We start from the raw sequence: 16,872 nt of genomic DNA, 5'->3' as shown, positions 1-16,872 counted from the left end.
CCTCCTCCTCCGGGCTCCCAGGGGTCCTTCCTCCTCCCGCGGGAAATTTGAATTTTGGCGGGAAATGTGAATTCTGGCGGGAAATTTGAATTTTTGGCGGGAGATTTGAATTTGTAAACAAAGCCACGTGCTTTTTGACAGCTGTCATCGACAACAACGCATCGCTAACCTCACTGCTGCCATCTTGACGGGTCTAAACCTCAGTAGTGCCAACTTAACCTAACTAGCGTGAGGTAAACAAAGCCACGTGTTTTTTTGACAGCCACGTGCTTTTTGACAGCTGTCATCGACAACAACGCATCGCTAACCTCAGTACTGCCAACTTGACGGGCCTAAACCTCAGTAGTACCAACTTAACATAACTAGCGCGAGGTAAACAAAGCCACGTGTTTTTTGACAGCCACGTCCTTTTGACAGACAACAACGCATCGCTAACCTCAGTACTGCCATCTTGACGGGCCTAAACCTTAGTGGTACCAACTTAACCTAACTAGCGCGTGCTAAACAAAGCCACGTGCTTTTTTGACAGCTGTCATCCGCCATCTTTAAACCACAGAGCACTGTGCTGCCCTCTTTATCGTAGTAGATGTAAAATTCGTCACCTGTCATCGGCAGTGCTGCCATCTTGACGGGCCTAAACCTTAGTGCTACCAACTTAACCTCACTAGCTCGAGATAAACAAATCCACGTGCAGCTGTCATCCGCCATCTTTAATCTATAGAACGCAGTGCTGCCCTCTTTGTGGTAGCGGATAATTTGAAAAATGCTTCTTGACAGCAGCCATCTTGCATCGCAAACCTCAGTGCTGCCCTCTTTAGCTAGATACCTGTGGTGGCAGACAATTCTACGTGACAGCAGCCGTCTTTGAGCACAGTGCTGCCCCCCTTTGTGGCTGCGGGAAATTCCACGTGCTCTTGTTTGGAAACAAATTCACGTGCTATTTTCTGACAGCTGTCATCCGCCATCTTGCATCACAAACCTCAGTGCTACACTCTTTAGTTGAAATGTGGTGGCGGCAAATTCTACATGCTCTTGTTTGGAAACAAACCTATGCGCTTTTCTGACAGCTATCATCCGCCATCTTTAATCCAGAGAGCACCGTGCTGCCCTCTTTAGCTACTTACCTTTGAAATGTGGTGGCGGCAAATTCCACGTCCTCTTGTTTGGAAATAAACCCATGTGCTTTTTTGACAGCTGTCATCCGCCATCTTTAATCCAGAGAGAACAGTGCTGCACTCTATGTGGTGGCGGCAAATTGCACGTGCTCTTGTTTGGAAACAAACCTATGCGCTTTTTTGACAGCTATCATACGCCATATTTAATCCAGAGAGCACCGTGCTGCCGTCTTTAGCTACTTACCTTTGAAATGTGGTGGCGGCAAATTCTACGTGCTCTTGTTTGGAAACAAATTCTACTCGCTCTTCAGCTGTCATAAACCATCTTTAATCCAGAGAGAACAGTGCTGCACTCTATGCGGTGGCGGCAAATTCCACGTGCTCTTGTTTGGAAACAAACCTATGCGCTTTTCTGACAGCTGTCATCCGCCATCTTTAATCTAGAGAGAACAGTGCCGCACTCTATGTGGTGGCGGCAAATTCCACGTGCTCTTGTTTGGAAACAAATTCTACTCGCTCTTCAGCTGTCATCCACCATCTTTAATCAAGAGAGCACCGTGCTGCCCTCTCTGTGGTGGCGGATAATTTGAAAAATTCTTTTCGACAAGCAGCCATCTTTAATCCAGAGAGAACAGTGCTGCCCTCTTTAGCTACTTACCTTTGAGGCGGTTAATTTGAAAAATTCTTTTCGACAGGCAGCCATCTTTAATCCAGAGAGAACAGTGCTGCCCTCTTTAGCTACTTACCTTTGAGGCGGTTAATTTGAAAAATTCTATTTAACAAGCTGCCATCTTTAATGAAAAGAGCATCGTGGTGCTATCTTGTGGGTAAATTTTACGTCACAGCTGTCATCCACCATCTTGCATTGCTAACCTTAGTGCTGCCCTCTTTAGCTACTTACCTTTGAAAAAAATATCTATTTGACAAGCTGTCACCCGCCATCTTGCATCGCAAACCTCAGTGCTGCAATCAATGTGGTGGCGGATAATTTGAAAAAAATCTTTTTGACAAGCAGCCATCTTTAATCAACAGAGCACCGTGCTGCCATCTTTAGCTACCGCCAACTTACATCGCTTACCTCCCTGCTGCACTCTTTAGTTGAAATGTGGTGGCGGTAAATTCGAACAAGTTTAATCACGCATCGGGAAAGCTAGAGTAAGCACGTGCTGCAGTGATGACGTCATCATTTGTGTTTAAAGAGGTGGCTGTGTTAGATTGCAGTGTGTTGTGGGCACCAAAACTTGTTAGTTTAGTATTTAGTCCACCGTTCCCTTACTGTTTGCAAACAGATGAAGATAAAAAGCAGACTCAGTGGATTGAAAACAATTTAGGTTTGAAGTGGGAAGAAAAAGGAATACCTTATCGTTTTCTACGTTTAATGATGAATGCACATTTGTCAAGAGCAGATCTTGTTCTTTTAAATGGTTGTGAAAAGAAAGAATAGTTGCGTGATTTTCTACCATCATCGTGTGAGGTTATCGACATGCATGAATTGGGGTGCCCATCATTTAAAACTCTTCCGAAAGAGCATAGTAGAGAAACAAGTAAACAGTCTTTACAACATGTATACATGCTCTTTGATTGGTTGTGTCGCAGTGCATGCCGGGAAGTGAACAACATATGTAAACTGCAGTGTCGAAATAACCTTAGTGTAAAAGAAACATTTCTAGAGTAAAGACATCATGTCATTTCTAACAGATACTAAGTGTAACGCAGTTGAAAAGGCAATCGTAAAGTTTTACGCATGCAAAAAGAAACTAAACACTTTTACAGAAGAAGAGTTAAATGCATTACCAAAGGCATTTTTGGTTAATGTAGCTGCGAATGCTGTAAAGAAGATTTGGGATAAGGTGCCTCGTGAGTGGACTCAAGATCCTGTTTTGTCAGAGCTTCAAACGTGTAGTTTACATCATGAACACGTGAGTTTAGGTAGAAGACCTTCTGTGAGATAGTGCCGTACATGTCAACTAATTAAACTGTATCACGGACCTAAAACTAACGAGTTGTCTCTGCTTATAAACACTTATCATGGCTGTGGAGAGAGTAAACAAGGAAAAGGTGAAGAAACGTGCTGGGAGAAAGATGAGGAAGCATGTTGGGCGTGGACTCATCAATAGAGTGATTGATCTTCTTTTCTTCGTGCTTCATCTCCCCTGCGGCCCTAGAACACGTTCGCCTGACACGTAGTTACATGCTGCCTGCATAGAGTATGTCGTGTAGCTGTTAAAATCTGCTTCGTAAAGTGTGTGTGTATGTGTTATTACCTAGTGCTTTAGCTGCTCAGAAGAATATAGCAGCACTTGTCGTTGTTGGTGTAATAAAACGAAAACTGAGTGACAAAGACCGTAAAATAAACAAAGGATAAAAATGTATATATATATTCTAAAATAAATATGAATTGTCAAAACATATTACAGGTGTTGTTTAATCCTACAGCATGTCCTAGTGACTTAGAAGAAAGGAAACGTAGAGGATTAAAAGAAAACACACATAAGATTTAAAGTACATCCTCTTTATTAATCCATGAATTAAAGCTGTTATTAAAACCAAGCCATTTAACATACAGTTTATTGCCACGACGTCGAATAACACGTTCAACTAAATAGTGATCAGGATATTTTGTTTTCTGCAGTTCTTCGATGTAGAATCCTCCTTCAATAGGCTGTCCTCTGAGATCGCGAAGTAAATACGTAACTGGATTAGTAAGCTTAACACTTCTGATTTGAAAAATTTCAGTGCTCCAGTTAGGTGTGTATCCTTTTGCAAAGATAGACTTATGTTTGCTGATGCGAACAAAATCACCTTCTTTAAAGCGATGGCGACGTGGATCAGCTGTTTTAATTACAAGATGAATAGCATTTATACGAGGTGTATTCTTTGTAACAAGACGTGGCTTTGTTCCGATAGTGCGATGAGGAGTATCGTTGTAGGTAGATAAAAGTCTAGGTAGCAGATCAATCCAACGATATGAACCTTGCGCTGTAAATTCTCGCCACATCATTGTTTTGAGTGTACGATTAAAGCGTTCTACAACACTTGCCTTGAGATTGCTGAACGTAGAGTAGTGTTGAATGCCAAGTAACTTGAGGTAAGAAGAAAAATCCTTGTTGTAAAACTCTTTACCTTGATCAGTTTGAAGAAGCCTTGGGCAGCGTTTCGATTCTTCAACAATATGTTTAAATGCTTCTTTAACTTGAGCTGCTGTTTTCGAACGCACGGGTTGTGCAAAAGCAAACTTCGAGTACACATCGATAACAGTAAGTAGATACTTATACCCCTTATTACTAGAGGCATATGGAATCATTTCTACTAAGTCTGCTTGCCAGAGATCATCTTTTCCTCGTGTAATAACGCGTCTGCGACAGTAGGTGCGACGTGCTGGTTTATGTAACTCATGTGCGATGTTTACCTTTACAGGTGAGATCTTCTCTTGACGAACCATTACAAAATAATACCGGCATAACGTAGTTCTCTTTCTATTTCTAGAATTTCTGATCCGTGACCAGTGTGACCAGCCTATTGCGATGCTCTTAAAAGTTGTAATCGTTCAACGAGTAAGTTTGGGTCATTCCAGTATCTTACATCCACATACGGCAACAAAGGCTTGTAGATAACATCAAGACTACGTGCAGTCGGAAACAGCTTAGAAATAAACTCACGATACTTGTAACTCTTATTCGCATTTACAGCTTCTGTTCTCTTGTAATTACGTCGTGTTGCATCAGTAGCAATAAGTATTGCTTTATATTTTTTAAGATCATCTTGTAAAATTATATCCTTGTCAGGTATTCGTGAGAAAAGAAGTTCTAAGAGTCCTTTCGTAGGTTTATAGGTAACACCTTTCACAATGAGTTTGTTGTTATTAATCTTAACATTTGAATTTCCTATCCGGAAACAGTCATCTTCGTAGCGAATACCGTAGGTAGTGTCAGTTTGTCCTGTAAAGAGTTTTTCTATATAAGGTGCAAAGAGAGATCCATAGGTATCTTGAATAAAAGTTCTAAACTGATTGCGATACTCTGGTGTAATCATAACCTCAGACAAAGATGGTAGATTTTGCGTCGATGTAGTAGGTGTTTCAGCAATAACATCTGTAGTTAAAAACTCACCACGCTTAGATGGTGATGTATCATTAAGTTCTTCTTCTTCTTCCTTATCTTCCTCTTCCCCTTCTTGATCTACATCCTGCTTCTTCTCTTCCTTATCTTGTTCATGCTTTTCTTCTTCATGCTTCTCTTTATGATATGATGTTTGCATAGAAGCAAAACTTGAAGTAGACTGCGGTAATGAAGTAGGATTAAAAATTTCTTTGAGTGGTGTACTTAGTTGTGTTTTTAAAAATAAATCCGTGTCTGCTTGAATACGTTTAAGCTCCTTAAATTTCCGTCGAATATTGTTTCGAGCTTGGATGATATGTTTTGTGATCTCCTTGCTAGATGTTAACATGATGATGGTTTTTAATCAAGTAGTTACTGTAATTCTGTGTTAATGCATATAAAATGATCGAAACCCATGCGATATCGTCCATGCTGTACATCACTTTCTTTATCAATAACTAAAAAGCTGTAACGGTGCAATGACAAACATTTAGCACACATACGTTTAAAGTCATCGAATGTCATATCAGTGTTAACATGATCGTTATACACATGTCGCATGTTGCGCTCATCTTGCCGAAAAAGCACAATAACATTTGCGTTGTCGCGTATCAACTGCTTAGGCACACGAGAATAGATTTGGCACAAATAGATGCAATCAACATATTTATGCCGACCCATACTAAAGAATGCACGAATAACGTTTTGCTGTTCTGTTGCGACATCATCAAAGATCATAAGAGAATTAGGAAGCACATCGTCTGGTGATGGTACTTGCTCATGCGAATTAAATTTAAAATATCTTATTCCATCTTTAACTAGATCGTGCATTACAGTTTGTAGAATAGTATACAGCGGCTGATAGATTGAATTTGCGAAAACGTAAATATTCTCGAAGCGTACACCATTTACAGAAGTAATAAGTGTGAGTAAAAGATTTGTTTTCCCGCATCCCGACGGACCTGATATAATACATCGAACAGTAAAAGGAAGCAACGTTCCATGACGTTTTCTTGTAGTTGTACTAGAACTAGGTAAGAGATGCGGTACAATGTCGGTAACAGGTAGCGTGTCTTGCTGCTTTATAATCTTCATGATAACTGAATCATAAAGTACGAAATAGTAATATATATATTAAACGAAACAAGAGGCAACGGTTAGTTTATGATTTGCTCTTGACTAGTAGAGTCGTGTCCAGCATGGTGAAACAACGATATCCAAACGACATGAAGAAGAAGAAGAAAGTAAAAACTGTTGGATGGAAAGATATTATAAAGGCTGCGCAAAAAGCTATTCGAGGGGAATACAATCCTCGTGTAGCTATTACTAAGGCGTTACGCGCAGCAAGAGCGAGAATTTCTCCAAAGTGCAGAGCAATATTTAGTAAACGTGCACGAATTATTCCTGTACCAAAACGAGGAGGATTTCTTCCTGCGCTGTTTGCTGGCTTAGCAGCTTTGGGGTCATTGCTAGGTGGTGCTAGTGCTGTAGCGAGAACTGTCAAAGCTGTAGAAGAAGCGAAACAACAGTTGAAAGAGAGTGAACGTCATAACAAGACGATGGAGGCAATTGCGTTACGAGGCAAAGGTGTGAACATGAAGCTAGCGCCATACAAGAAAGGGCTTGGTATCTACATTTCTCCAAAAAACGTATACTGAATGCACTGCCATATCGAGCTCTAACGCATGATGAAGTTTTTACGTTTGCTAAACAACTAGGAATTCATTATTTTCGAGGAGTGTATATGCGCGATCAACTACCAGCACGCTCACGTGAACGTGAAAGTGCCGTAATTAACTTGGACGACAGTCGTGGACCTGGAACTCATTACGTTGCTTATGTAAAACGTAAATCTAAAGTATGGTATTTTGATAGCTATGGAGATTTACCTCCTCCTTTTGAGCTCATACGTTATTTCGGAAGCAGTGCGGACATTGTTTACAATAAAAACCGTGTGCAAAACTTTAATACACGCATGTGCGGACGATTATGTCTTATGTTCTTATATCAAACCCAGACAGTAGAGAAAGTGCATTAGTGTCTACGTGATGACGAACAGTGAAAGAACGTTTGCTGTACGCGGAGAAGGACCTGAAACAACCGTCTATTTTAATCCACCAATCGAACTTAGCTATCAGCCGCATAGTCTTGGACTAGTATCGTTTGAAAGCTACAATAAAATCTATAATGTGCGTGATGGTTTAAACAAGTTCTATTACGATGAGTATGTGCTAACACTACCCTCAGGTAGTTATACAGTAGACGATATTCACGACTATATTGAAAGTACGTTAATTGAACAGTTTGGGGGAGATAGTTTTAGTAATCATAATTACAAGTTCTCAATCACTATAAGCAACATTACACATAAATGTGTTATTGAATTATCATTTAAGATTGACTTCAAATCACAACCTGATTCGATTGGACCACTGCTTGGATTTTCATCGAGGGAGCTCCTACCGAACGTACGTTACGAGTCAGATCAACCTATAAAACACTTCGATGATTATAATGTGAACATTACTTGTAATATTATTACAGACTTGAATAGTAATCTACAACCTTCGCACGTCCTGCACGACTTTATTGTTACAGAGGAACGTGGATATACTATTTGTGAGAAACCAGCAGTATTTCTTTTTCATCCTGTGTCTGTAAAACACATTAGCAACATTACTCTTAGACTTGTAAATAAACATAATCAGCTTATTCATTTAGATCAGCACGCGTACGTAGCTTACAAACTACATCTTAAACCAGTATGAAAACTATAAATAAAACACTGTGTACATTCCGAAGACATACTACATGTGTGCAGAGACTCATCGAGTTAACAGATACCCATAAGCAGATACTCCAAGATTTAGGATATACACTACTACAACAGAATGGAAGAAATGCTAGACATTACGAATACAGTAGAAAGTCGTGAAGGTGTAGTACGAAGTGAGCTTCATTCCTATCAACCTTTTACGTTTGGATTAAATAACAATGATGAAATTCATTTTATTATTAATCAACAAGATGTTTACACCTTACCACACGAAAGCTACCTCTATATTGAAGGACGATTAGAAAAGTCTGATGGAAGTGAACCAAGCACTTCACAACTAAACAACCATGCTCTAGCTTTTCTCTTTTCTGAAGCGCGATATGAAGTAAATAATGTTGAAATAGATCGAACGAAGAATGTTGGCATTACTAGTGCAATGAAACTCTACCCTTCTTTCTGTGATGAAGAAAGTAATCTTTTGCGGATGGCTGGATGGTGTCCAAAAGCTACTAACAACTGGATGATTAATGAGGATGGAACTTTTACGGGTATGTTATCACTGAAACATATTTTTGGATTCGCAGAAGACTTCACACGTATTATAATCAACGCAAAACAAGAGCTTATTCTAATCCGTGATCGAAGTGATTACAATTCTCTTAAAGCAGTAGAAACACCTGTAGTATCGAAAATAACACTGTATCGTATACTGTGGCGGATTCCACATGTAACCTTATCTGATCGTGAAAAACTTCGATTGCTGAAGATTGTAGAAAATGATACATCATTACCTATACGTTTTAGAAGTTGGGAGCTGCATGAATATCCTGTGTTACCACCTACAAACAAGCATAGCTGGGCTGTTAAAACATCACGTTTTACTGAGAAGCCCTTGTGCATTATTTTTGGATTTCAAACTAATCGTATATTCAATCACGAAAAAGATAGCTCACTGTTTGATCACTGCAAATTAAGACACGTTAGACTATATCTCAACGGAATTACGTATCCCTACGAAAACATCGACATTAACTTTGAGAAAAATAAGTTTGGGATGCTCTATGACATGTTTTGTAAATTTCAATCATCGTATTATCAGAAAGAAGATCGTCCGCTATTTACACCTAAAGAATTTAAAAATAAAGCACCGATTGTAGTTATAGACTGCTCTTATCATGAAGAATCTATAAAAGAATCTCCAGTTGATATTCGTTTAGAATTTGAAACATCTGAAAACATTCCTCCTAACACAGCAGCCTATTGTCTTATTATTCATATGAGTGATGTTACTTACTATCCGCTAACGAATATTGTTACGAGACTATAAATAAGAATAGATCTTTATCATTTTCATTAGTGTGTGCTTCGACATCGTACGCTATGGAACAAAACTGTAAATGTGCATGCTGTTTGCATGCTCATACGCAACATCTTATTTATCTTTCACGAGTGAGTGAGGCTATTAAGATGTTCTATAAACGTAGATCGTCGATGCCGAAACATCTTATTCAATACTTACCACCAGGATTTTTATATACGTACGCAGCCTCTTACGTACATAATTTTTGGGACATACTTCCTCTACACAGTAAGATGTCGATCGAAGTAGCTTTATGCAGAACTTGTGAACGACATTACAAGCATCGAGGAGAAAATGGTGATGATGATTGGGATGGACCAAATCCGAGGATTGAACACTGTACACAGTGTATGAATGAACTTTCTCTAGTACCTCATGATGATGATGATGATTCCGAAAAGGAATAACAGCAAGGTAAGAAGTATATGATCTTCTCTGTAAATCAGAACATACTTAGTATAATATATTTCTAAATGCTTTGTTTAATTTGAATGTTGCAGGAGGCTTTTCAGAAGCATACGTTGTTAAGAAGCACACCAACCTTGTCAGCAGCAAAAACGAACACTGTTGTAGTACATTTGTAAATAAATATTTGATCGCATTCAAAAAATGTTGTACTTATTGCATTGCTTTACACCTACTTACTCTTAAGAAAAACGATCAGGTCTAAACATGCACAATGACGTCATCACAACAGCACGTGCTTACTCTAGCTTTCCCGATGCATGTTTTAAACTTGTTCGAATTTACCGCTACCACATTCCTTTACACCGACTTACTCTTAAGAAAACGGACAAGTCTAAACATGCATGATGACGTCATCACTGCAGCACGTGCTTACTCTAGCTTTCCCGATGCGTGATTAAACTTGTTCGAATTTACCGCCACCACATTTCAACTAAAGAGTGCAGCAGCGAGGTAAGCGATGTAAGATGGCGGTAGCTAAAGATGGCAGCACGGTGCTCTGTTGATTAAAGATGGCTGCTTGTCAAAAAGATTTTTTCAAATTATCCGCCACCACATAGAGTGCAGCACTGAGGTTTGCGATGCAAGATGGCGGGTGACAGCTTGTCAAATAGATATTTTTTTCAAAGGTAAGTAGCTAAAGAGGGCAGCACTAAGGTTAGCAATGCAAGATGGTGGATGACAGCTGTGACGTAAAATTTACCCACAAGATAGCACCACGATGCTCTTTTCATTAAAGATGGCAGCTTGTTAAATAGAATTTTTCAAATTAACCGCCTCAAAGGTAAGTAGCTAAAGAGGGCAGCACTGTTCTCTCTGGATTAAAGATGGCTGCCTGTCGAAAAGAATTTTTCAAATTAACCGCCTCAAAGGTAAGTAGCTAAAGAGGGCAGCACTGTTCTCTCTGGATTAAAGATGGCTGCTTGTCGAAAAGAATTTTTCAAATTATCCGCCACCACAGAGAGGGCAGCACGGTGCTCTCTTGATTAAAGATGGTGGATGACAGCTGAAGAGCGAGTAGAATTTGTTTCCAAACAAGAGCACGTGGAATTTGCCGCCACCACATAGAGTGCGGCACTGTTCTCTCTAGATTAAAGATGGCGGATGACAGCTGTCAGAAAAGCGCATAGGTTTGTTTCCAAACAAGAGCACGTGGAATTTGCCGCCACCGCATAGAGTGCAGCACTGTTCTCTCTGGATTAAAGATGGTTTATGACAGCTGAAGAGCGAGTAGAATTTGTTTCCAAGCAAGAGCACGTAGAATTTGCCGCCACCACATTTCAAAGGTAAGTAGCTAAAGACGGCAGCACGGTGCTCTCTGGATTAAAGATGGCGGATGATAGCTGTCAAAAAAGCGCATAGGTTTGTTTCCAAACAAGAGCACGTGGAATTTGCCGCCACCACATAGAGTGCAGCACTGTTCTCTCTTAATTAAAGATGGCGGATGACAGCTGTCAAAAAAGCACATGGGTTTATTTCCAAACAAGAGGACGTGGAATTTGCCGCCACCACATTTCAAAGGTAAGTAGCTAAAGAGGGCAGCACGGTGCTCTCTGGATTAAAGATGGCGGATGATAGCTGTCAGAAAAGCGCATAGGTTTGTTTCCAAACAAGAGCATGTAGAATTTGCCGCCACCACATTTCAACTAAAGAGTGTAGCACTGAGGTTTGTGATGCAAGATGGCGGACGACAGCTGTCAGAAAATAGCACGTGGATTTGTTTCCAAACAAGAGCACGTGGAATTTCCCGCAGCCACAAAGAGGGGCAGCACTGTGCTCAAAGATGGCTGCTGTCACGTAGAATTGTCTGCCACCACAGGTATCTAGCTAAAGAGGGCAGCACTGAGGTTTGCGATGCAAGATGGCTGCTGTCAAGAAGCATTTTTCAAATTATCCGCCACCACAAAGAGGGCAGCACTGCGCTCTATAGATTAAAGATGGCGGATGACAGCTGCACGTGGATTTGTTTATCTCGAGCTAGTGAGGTTAAGTTGGTAGCACTAAGGTTTAGGCCCGTCAAGATGGCAGCACTGCCGATGACAGGTGACGAATTTTACATCTACTACGATAAAGAGGGCAGCACAGTGCTCTGTGGTTTAAAGATGGCGGATGACAGCTGTCAAAAAAGCACGTGGCTTTGTTTAGCACGCGCTAGTTAGGTTAAGTTGGTACCACTAAGGTTTAGGCCCGTCAAGATGGCAGTACTGAGGTTAGCGATGCGTTGTTGTCTGTCAAAAGGACGTGGCTGTCAAAAAACACGTGGCTTTGTTTACCTCGCGCTAGTTAGGTTAAGTTGGTACTACTGAGATTTAGGCCCGTCAAGATGGCAGTACTGAGGTTAGCGATGCGTTGTTGTCGATGACAGCTGTCAAAAAACACGTGGCTTTGTTTACCTCACGCTAGTTAGGTTAAGTTGGCACTACTGAGGTTTAGGCCCGTCAAGATGGCAGCAGTGAGGTTAGCGATGCGTTGTTGTCGATGACAGCTGTCAAAAAGCACGTGGCTTTGTTTACAAATTCAAATCTCCCGCCAAAAATTCAAATTTCCCGCCAGAATTCACATTTCCCGCCAAAATTCAAATTTCCCGCGGGAGGTGGAGGGACCCCTGGGAGCCCGGAGGAGGAGGTGGCCGCCGAATCCCCCTATTATACTACTCCCGGGTTCGATTCCCTGCCAGGTCAGGGATTTTTACCTGGACCTGAGAGCTGGTTCCAGGTCCAGTCAGCCTACGTGATTAGAATTGAGGAGCTATCTGACGGTGAGATAGCGGCTCCGGTCTAGAAAGCCAAGAATAACGGCCGAGAGGATTCGCCGTGCTGACCACATGACACCTCGTAATCTGCAGGCCTTCGGGCTGAGCAGCGGTCGCTTAGTAGGCCAAGGCCCTTCAAGGGCTGTATTGCCATGGGGTTTGGTTTGGTTTGGTTTGGTTGTTTTCTGTACATTACGTACAATTTGCCGACGTTTCGCATACATTGCAGTATTCTTTGTCAAGGAGTCTCAAATACCCCGAGGTAATCAGTCTCCCAGACAGCAGTCACACTACGAGGCTGGTTTCTGACCTTGGTCTTATATATACATACTTTCCAGAATTCTCACAAGACAGCCATGGGCTTTCGTCACCTGGAAAGTGTAAGGAACCACTCTAGTAGTGTGATTCTGCCTGGGAGACTGATTACCTCGGCCCGAGTAGGGGTATTTCAGTCGCCTTGACAAAGAATACTGCAATGCATTCGAGACGTCGGCAAACTGTACGTAATGTACAGAAAACAACAACACGGTTCAGCCCGGAAAAATAACTAAATAATGACATTGTTATTGGTTTATCTTGAACCTGGAACTATACTAAACAATATTTTTCTTCACCTCACTACCTACGGTATATAATATCCACAGAAGGGTAGACTTTCCTTCAACAACAGCAAAATAAATTAATTTATATGCAGAAATAATAAACCTTAAAAATGAAAAAAATACCGAGCTCGATAGCTGTAGTCGCTTAAGTGCGGCCAGTATCCAGTAGTTGGGAGATAGTAAGTTCGAATTCCACTGTCGGTAGCCCTGAAAATGGTTTTCCGTGGTTTCCCATTTTCACACGAGGCAAATGCTGGGGCTGTACCTTAATTAAGGCCACGGCCGCTTCCTTCCCATTCCTAGCCCTTTCCTGTCCAATCGTCGCCATAAGACCTATCTGTGTCAGTGCGACGTAAAACAACTAGCCTAAAAAAAAAATGAAAAATGCCATTATTTGCAACGGATGATTATTCTTATTATAGCAGAAATTCTCTGATTTAATTATTGAAACACTGCACGAACACAGCGGCTCAACCATGAACATGGTGCACAAAACGAAACTACAGGTCAATCGACGATGCCTGAACTAGATGAAAAACAATAACGGGCACATGAAAGACCATTCTGTACGTGTCCGGTGCTTTAGTAAGTACCGAGGCAGAGATACTAAGTTGCGTTTTTAAAACAGAACTACAAGGTTGGCGTGAAGTCATCGTGTTCCTATGCAACAATATACCTCTGGAATTGCACGGGAGCACAACTAAGCACACGAAAAATTGAGAGTGATGTATTGAGTTGTTGTTTTTTCAGCTGCAGCGCTACCATGGCTGAGTGGTGGTGGTGGTGGTGATTACTACTTCAAGACGAAGTGCGACTGGGCAACTATCCTAGTACCATGGCAGATACAAACAATTCCTCAGGTGAAAAATGTCGTATGGCTTTTAGTGTCGGGATATCCCAGGACGAAAGGGGCTGCCTGGCCGAGGCGGTAAAGGCGTGCTCGGCTCGCCCGGAAGGACGTGGGTTCGAATCCCCGTCAGGAAGTCGTAAAATTTAAGAAATGAGATTTCCACTTCCGGAGGTGCATATGGCCCTGAGGTTCACTCAGCCTACACCAAAAATGAGTACCAGGGTAATTCCTGGGGGCAAAGGCGGCCGGGCGTAGAGCTAACCACTCTACCCCATCAAGTGCCGAGGTTACGGATAGTGGAAGCCTTTACCTTCCACCCCTCCAAGGGCCTTCATGGCCTGTACGGAGATGACTTTGCTTCCTTTGCTTTGCTTTTATATCCCAGGACGGGTTCGGCTCGCTAGGTGCAGGTCTTTATATTTGACGCCCGTAGGCGATCTGCGCGTCATGATGAGGATGAAATGATGATGAAGACAACACATACACCCAGCCCCCGTGCCAATGGAATTAACCAATTAAGGTTAAAATCCCCGACCCGGCCGTGAATCGAACCTGGGACCCTTTGAACCGAAGGCCAGTACGCTGACCGTTCAGCCAACGAGTCGGACATTCCTCAGGTGAAGAACGATTATTGCCAAGTGTATGGGTGCATGAGATACCGCACTCGGATTAGATAATGGTCCATATTGTGAGTGCGTTTCGCGAACCGTTCAGGAAGACTCTTCTACGGAAAGCAAAACACAGTTTATGGACATCAGCATCATTAACGTGATCACTGTCTCGCTGTGAGGTATCATCACGTCGCTGCAACACCAACGACCAGATACGGAGGGCTGTGGAAGAGACCTTCCCCACTAAAGATCTGCAGTCCCCATTTATGGTCGATCGAAAGAAGGTAGTTCTACTCTGCTAGTGAGCGTGACCTGTCCGACCGCTTGGCGTTCGGTAGTCTGAGCGAAAGCACCAGATTCGATCCGACTGATTACATTCACAGTCACTACGACATTCGTTGCGAGCATAGAACGGGAGTCCACAAAACAGAGTGAAAGCAAATGCTGAGAGAAAGAAGCAATACGGATTAATAAATTAAGAAAGTATGAAGAGCGAAGTGTAGGAATACTTCTTACTTGTAACAACTGCGAATTGTCAACATGCAGGATATGTCATGTAAATGCTGTGGTTCTTTAATGACGTTTGCATATACTACACAACATATGAAAGCACACGTGTGTAAAGTACGGCCGAATACAATGCGTCCATCAAATACAGTACCATATGATGCCAAACAAAATAGTACGCCGAAGTGCGTCAAAATATGTAAAACAGATCTCCGTCCCTTTATGTTTGTTTAAGGAAAATGTTTCTATACCAATGTCAAAAACAAGTTTCATAGACAGTGTTTTTAACGAATTATTGTTATTATTCGATATTCAGTATATTCTTATGCAATATTTTGTTTAACTAATCTATGTAAATACAGTTGTAGGGGTTCCGCTGTCTGTAAATTCGTTTCTTTTGCAAATTCTTCAGATATCCGATTTAGGTTAATTCAAGTGGTTTTCAGCTTTCGTGTCTGTTTGTATGTCTGTCTGTTTGTCCTTCTGTTCCACTATCACGGATAAACGACTGGATAGATCTCCACCGAACTTCCCCACTCCCTCTCACCCCGTTAAAACTTATTATGTTGAAAATATCCCACTTGTTCAAGTTTTGTTACAAATTGTCATTGTTGTTCGAAAAAATTCAAAGAAAAGGAAAGATAATTTTGAAAATACTTTATATATTTAAAATTTTCTTGGTATGGTTGCATTCAGTGCCTAGACCCTTCCGTTCCTTCCCCTCTACTCAACACGTAACACCATAATAATAATAATAATAATAATAATAATAATAATAATAATAATAATAATAATAATAATCCGGGTGATAGTGGGTTCGAACCCCACTGTCGGCAGCCCTGACGATACAAGACGTAAAGCAATTAACAACAAAAAAACATAAACGTATGACCTCAGCTACCGTGCACAGCTATTTGAAATTAACGATATATAGGCTGCCTGCGCGACAATTACGACATTCCGTTAAAATCTAATCTCTGTTGCGCGATCTGTTGCTTGGTTAATTAGTTTTGTCGACTAAACACTAAATATGTTACCAGAGATCTTTCACATGTCTACTTCCCACGAGATGAAGTGTCGAATGGATTTTTTACTGCCCGACAAATATCCGAAAACCTCGGCTGTGTTTGAACCCACGATCATGGAATCTGGAGACCAACACTCCATCATTGATCCACGGAGGGAGCTATGATGATTATGATGATGATGATGATGATGATAATGTTGCATGTTAGACACTTGTGGTGGTAGAAGTATCCAAGTTTCTTTACCTGAATGTTTTATCGGCCGCTTCAGTTTCTCGAGTGTCTCAGAGTAGAACGGGAATCAATCTGTTTTACTGAGCTAATATTATGCTCTTATCTTCGACTGCGCGAGATACAGGATACCTCTAGTGGTCCGAGGGCAATGCAATCGATTAAAATATCTTTTTTTCTTCCGTCCTCATGACTAACCACTTAATAATAACTACCGCGGTTGAGATAACACTCTCCAAAGCACACGAATGGGCGTGGATAACTTCCACTGTTCAGATAACAGAATGACCTCAGCAAGTGTGAAAATAGATACCGCGACTTATTGGGGATCTACTTCATACATTACTTCATCCCGGTTCCACAGCTTACTACCGCCAACACCTCTTTTGCGTAAAAAAAAAAAAAATAATAATTTACTGTAACTGCGGGGTTCTATAAGAATACAAGACAGGTATTTGTGTGTCGTGCATATGACATGGAA

General features: G+C 41.3%; 1 protein-coding gene across 1 annotated transcript in view; it reads right to left on the bottom strand.

The window, feature by feature from the left end:
* The window catches only part of LOC136864077 (uncharacterized), a 54,284-nt gene extending 37,739 nt beyond the window's left edge, over positions 1-16,545 (bottom strand). The window contains exon 1 of the mRNA XM_067140625.2: positions 16,407-16,545. The gene's annotated coding sequence lies outside the window, so the exon portion shown is untranslated. The remainder of the gene's footprint in view (positions 1-16,406) is intronic.
* Positions 16,546-16,872: the final 327 nt, after the last annotated feature.

The sequence above is a fragment of the Anabrus simplex genome, chromosome 1 (genome assembly GCF_040414725.1).
Source record: "Anabrus simplex isolate iqAnaSimp1 chromosome 1, ASM4041472v1, whole genome shotgun sequence".
In the NCBI taxonomy this organism is placed as follows: Eukaryota; Metazoa; Arthropoda; class Insecta; order Orthoptera; family Tettigoniidae; genus Anabrus; species Anabrus simplex.
The sequence above is the reverse complement of the archived record's forward strand: the minus strand, read 5'-3'. Positions and strand labels throughout refer to the sequence as shown.